Below are 6,005 nucleotides of genomic sequence, written 5' to 3'. Positions count from 1 at the left end.
GCAGTAACTACACTCTCCCTTTCTCCATTGGTGAACCAGTCCAACTTTATACTGTCCTCTTCTTTCAAGTCCCTTGCTCCTTTTTCCTGTTGAAGATCTTGATCTACCAAAACCCAGCTTTGGATTTCTCTCACTGTCCACTGCCATTGCTCCTATTTACTTGCTACTGAATGAAGCTGAATAAAGTCATGAAACCATGCTGACTATGGTTATACTACAAATATACATTATATAATCTCAATAGGGCCCTCACTAAAGTAAGGTAATCCTTTTATATCCCTCTAATAGAGTCATTATCTCATTTACAACAATGGCTTTTCCAAACCTTTTTATCCCTCTTCAAACCTTCCAAAATATATCCCTGCCTTAAACAGAGAGCCATGCCTCATTTCATTGAAAATATTGAGGTCATTCACCAAGAGCTCCCTATTTTTATTCCTTATCTCACATCACTCAGATGCCTTCTGCTACTATCTGCTTCTTTATCCTTGTTTCACATAAAGAAGCGGCCTTTCTCCTCACCAAGAATAAGGCATCTATATGTATAAGCTAGTCTACTCTATCCTGTTTCAGAAGTTTGCCCTCTTACTCTTCCTTACTCCCTTATTAATCCTCAATTACTCACTGTTTATTGGTTGCTTCCCTACTGCCTGCAAAAATGCCCATATCTTTCCCTATCCTCAAAAAAAAATCTTCACTTGATTTGTACATTCTCTCCAGCTATTGTCCCATATATCTCCTCTCCTTTATGGCTAAACTCTTCAAGAAGGCTATCTACAATAGGAGCCTCCACTTTCTTTCCCCTCAATCTCTTCTTAACTCTTTTTAGTTTGGTGTCCAACCTTATCATTCAACTAAAACTGTTCTCTCCAAAGTTACCAATGATCTAATTGTCAAATCTAATGTTTTTTTTTCCATCCTTCTTTACCTCCCTGCAGCCTTTGACACTGCCAATCACTCTCTTCTCCTTGATACTGTCTTCTTTCTAGATATTCACGATGCTATCTCTCCTGGTTCTCTTCCTAATTGTCTAACCACTGAGTTTCTTTTGCTATCTCTTCATCCAAATAATGCCCACTAACAGCAAGGGTCTCCCAATTCTCTGCCTCAGTTCCCCTTCTCTCCTTCCTTTGTTCTCTTTCATTTGGTGATCTCATCAGCTAGCATGGTTTCAATTATTTTTTTTGTCTATTTGTCTAGCTTTAATCTCTCTTCTGACCTTCAGTCTCACATTTCCAATTGCCTATTTTACATCTTGATTTAGATGTCATATAGACATCACAAACTCAACATGCCCAAAACTGAACTCATTATCTCTCCCCAATCCTGCCCCTCTTACTAACTTCCCTCTCACTGTCAAAGGTATCATCATCACCCCAGTCTCACAAGCTCCTAACCTAGGTGTCAGCTTCAATTTTTCTCTCTTGACCTGCTGTATCTAATAAGTTGGCAAGTTTTGCTGTTTCTCCCTTCATAAAACTTGTTGTATATTTCCCCTTCTCTTCTCTGACAATTCAACTATCCTAATTCAGGCCCTCATTACCTCACATTTGCATCATTTAAATAGATTCCAGGTTTTATTTCACAGCATGACTTACATGAAAATGTGTTTTGCATGACTACACATGTATAACCTATGTCAAATTGCTTTCCTTTTCAATGGGGGTAAAGGGAGAAGGAAAGAATCTGGAACTCAAAATTTGAAAAAAGAATGTTAAAATTGCTTTTAGATTGCCAAGATGGCAGAGAGAAGCCAGAGTTGTCTGAGCTCTCCCTAGTTTCCCTCAGAAACAACATTAAATCAAGCCTCTAAACAGATTCTGGAATGACAGAACCTACAAAAAGATGGAGCTAAACAATTTTCCTGCTTAATATAACTTAAAAAGGACTTCAGGAAAAGTCTGTCTCATTTGGATAAAAGGGGAACATAGCCCAGCACAAATAGTGTCAAGTAAAGTCAGTGGGAAGCTTTTAGTCACAGCACAGAGCAACAACTGAGGCCCTGGCTAAGCAGGCCAGATGTGAAGCTTTCAGCTTCAGTGCAGAAGGCAAATTGCCAGCCCCAGAAACCAGGCAACAACAGGCATAAGTAGGCCAGGCCACCCCAGTGCATTGAGCAAGCAGCCAAGACCTGAAGCCCCAGTGCACAGAATCAGTGACCAGGCCCCTGACACAAAACACAAGAATCTTTGGATGATGCCCCCAGTGCCCAAGGAGCAGAGCTGAACTTCAAAAGTCATGAAATAAGCAAAAATACGAACAAGAAGCAAAAAAGAACCTTGACCATAGAGAACTTGTTTGGTGACAGGAAAGATCAAAACACAAACTCAGAAGAAGTCATAATGCCTACGTGTGAAACCTCAATAGGGAATATGAATTGGTCTGAAACCCAAAAAGCCTTCTTAGAAAAGCTCAAAAAGCATTTTAAAAGTCAAATATGAGAGACAGAAGAAAAATTGAGAAAATAAATGAGAGGTGTGCAAGATAGAGTCAACAGCTTGGAAAAGGAAGGACAGAAATTGACTGAAGAAAACAATTCCTTAAAAAATACAATTGGCCAAATGGGAAAAAAAAAATCCACTGAAGAAAACAACTCCTAAAAGAGTAGAATTGGCCAAATGGAAAAGGAGGTACAAAAGGTGAGTGAATAAAATAATTCCTTAAAAAGTAAAATTGGGCAAATAGAAGCTAATGACTCTGTGAGACATCAATAATAAGTCAAAGAAAATTAAAAGAATGAAAAACTAGAAGAAAATATAAAATACCTCATTGGAAAAACAACTGACCTGGAAAATAGATCCAGGAGGGATAATTTAAGAATTATTGGACTACCCAAAAGCCATGATCAAAAAAAGAGCTTGGAGAGTATCTTTCAAGAAACTATCAAAGAAAACTCCCCTGATAACCAGAGGAATAACCAGAGAACCAGAGGATAATATAGTCATTGAAAGAATCCACCAAAATCACTGGTAATGTTCTCTGTTCCCACATATGAAGTGGCTCAATGAGAGCACAGATTCTGGACTCCGGACCTCGACCCAGCTCATGTGGAGGCTGCTCTCTGCCACAGGCCTGGCCCAATTATCAAGCTTCTGAAATCTCTATATTGACAATAAAAGATAATTCTAAACATGGTACATTTTATTAATGAAGAAAAAATGCTGAATGGGATTCCACTACCTTTAAAGACAGGAGACAGTTGCCTTTGGGGTCTTTGAAAGCAAATTAAGAGTGGAATATGAACCATTGGGTGCATGTTCAGATGTGTCTGGAAAAAAACTGTTTTAAATCAAGCTGTTTTACAACTTGGAGGACTTTTTGTAAACAACTGGACAGAAGAATGCACTCACTTTGTCAAGGTGTTAATTAAAGTTACTATTAAAACAATATGTGCACTGATTTGTGATTATCCTATTGTAAAATTATTTTACTGAATTTCTCAAAGCTATTCAGACAACCAAACAGCCTCCACAACTTGAAAGATTTTATCCTCCCATTGATGAACCTACTATTTAAAATGAAAATCTAAATTTTCATTGTATCAAATTGAAAAGTTTTTGCACAAACAGAGCCAAGGCAACCAAGATTAGGAGGGAAGCAGAAAACTGGGAAAGAATTTTTCCAACCAATATCTCTGATAAGAGCCTCATTTCTAAAATATATAGAGAACCAAGTCAAATTTATAAGAATACAAGTCATTCCCCAATTGATAAATGGTCAAAGAATATGAACAGGTAGTTTTCAGATGAAGAAATTAAAGCCATGTAGATGGCTTTCACAGCTGAAAAATTGCTCTAACTCACTATTGATTAGAGAAATGCAAATCAAAACAGCTCTGAGATACCACATCACACCTATCAGATTGACCAACATGACAAGATAGGAAAATGATAAATGCTGGAGAAGATGTGGGAAAATTGGAACACTAACGCATTGTTGGTGGAGTTGTGAAATGATCTAACCATTTTGGAGAGTAATTTGGAACTGTGCCCAAAGGGCTATCAAAATGTACATGCCCTTTGACCCAGCAATAGCACTTCTAGGGCTGTATCCCAAAGAGATCATACAAATGGGAAAAGGACCCACTGGTACAAAAATATTTATAGCAGCTCTTTCTGTGGTGGCAAAGTGAACAAGTTGTAGTATATGAATGTGATGGAATACTATTGTGCTATAAGAAATGATGAGCAAGTGGACTTCAGAAAAACCTAGAAAGACTTGTATGGTCTGATGTTGAGTGAAGTGAGCAGAACCAGGAGAACATTTTACACAGTAACAGCCACATTGTGCGATGACTAACTTTGATAGACTTAGCCCTTTTCAGCAATGCAAGGATCTAAGACATCTCCAAAAGTCTCATGATGGAAAATGCTATCCACATCCAGAGAAAGAACTATAGTGTCTGAATGCAGATCGAAGCATACTATTTGCTATTTTTATCTTCTGTTTTGTTTTGTTTCCTCTTTCTTGTGGTTCCTCCTATTGGTTCTAATTTTTCCTTAACATGACTAATGTGAAAATATCTTTAATAGGAATGCAGAGCCCATATCAGATTGCATGCCATATTGAGGAGGGGAGGACGGAGAGAAGCGGAGAAAAATCTAAAACTCAAAAGCATATGGAGGTGATTGTTGAAAACTAAAAATAAATTTTAAAAAATAATGAAAATCTGGATCCATCAAGGTGTAAAGAAAGAAAACAAATATTCACTGGGAAAATTTTTATATTTTTAAATGCCAGACAGCCAGCATCTTAGAGCCATCTCTGAAGCAGAAATTGGATTAGCAGTTATTTTCATGCCCACAGAGACATACTCCAATCCTGATGCAGGATTGACTTTCAACTCCAAGACCAAATCTTTCTCAGAACATAATGTAAATGAAACCATAATGCCAGGTGCCACAATGAATATCCCAACATGTATACCTGACACAGAATCAGAACATGCAGATACTTGCATGGATTTAAGTGAAAGTACAAAAGAAAATGAAGCTACCCAAATGGAGAAATGATCTAATGTATTTTCACAAGAAATATTCCCTGTGAAAGAGACTCCTAACACAAATTATAGTATTGATTTTGTGACAAAACCACTTAAATATACTACAGTAAAAACTCCAAATAATCAACATTTCTCAACTCAAAATTCAAGCAGAAGGAAAAAAGAGGCTTCTCAGCAACAACAGACTAACTCTAGTAAAAACTATTTCCAGTCAGTTACAAAACAAAGGAAAAGGGATGAAGAAGAGCAAGAAAAGTCTGTATCCAAATCTGCAAGGGTAGAACTGTTTTGTTCTCTTTTAAACCAAACACAACCCACTACTTCCTAAACATGAAGAAACCAAAAACAGCACCAATCCCAGAAAGGACCATCTACATTGGACAGAAAAACAGATGAAGAATATAGAAACATTCATCTAAAACCTAATGTAAACAACACTATTGGTGAACTTCATAAAATGGAAGTGGATGTCAGAGTGGATTAAAAACCATAATCCTACAATATGTTGTTTATAAGAAACACATTTGAAACTGAGAGATACATAAAGAGTAAAGTAAAAGGCAGGAGCAGAATATATTATACTTCTGCTAAAGTGAAAAAAAGGCAGGAGTAGTAATTCTGATTTCAGACAAATCAAAAGCAAAAGTAGATCTAACTAAAAGAGATAAAGAAGGAAACTGCATCTAACAATGAAGTAATATCAATACTAAATATATATGCACCAAGTGGTACAGCAACCAAATTCTTAGAGGAGAAGTTAAGGGAGTTAGAGGAAAAAATAGACAGCAAAACTATACTAGAGGGAGACTCCAATCTCCCCCTCTCAGAACTAGATAAATCTAACCACAAAATAAACAAAGAAGAAGTTAAGGAGGTGAATAGAATTTTAGAAAAGTTAGATATGGTTGACCTCTGGAGAAAAGTGAATGGGGATAGAAAGGAAAATACCTTTTTCTCAGTGGCATGTGGCACCTGTACAAAAATTGACCATGTATTAAGGAAT

General features: G+C 37.0%; 1 pseudogene; it reads left to right on the top strand.

The window, feature by feature from the left end:
- Window positions 1–3,004: 3,004 nt before the first annotated feature.
- Window positions 3,005–5,471, top strand: LOC114023291 (annotated as a pseudogene).
- Window positions 5,472–6,005: the final 534 nt, after the last annotated feature.

This window comes from Vombatus ursinus, unplaced genomic scaffold (genome assembly GCF_900497805.2).
Source record: "Vombatus ursinus unplaced genomic scaffold, bare-nosed wombat genome assembly UNPS02004422.1, whole genome shotgun sequence".
Lineage (NCBI taxonomy): Eukaryota > Metazoa > Chordata > Mammalia > Diprotodontia > Vombatidae > Vombatus > Vombatus ursinus.
The sequence above is the reverse complement of the archived record's forward strand: the minus strand, read 5'-3'. Positions and strand labels throughout refer to the sequence as shown.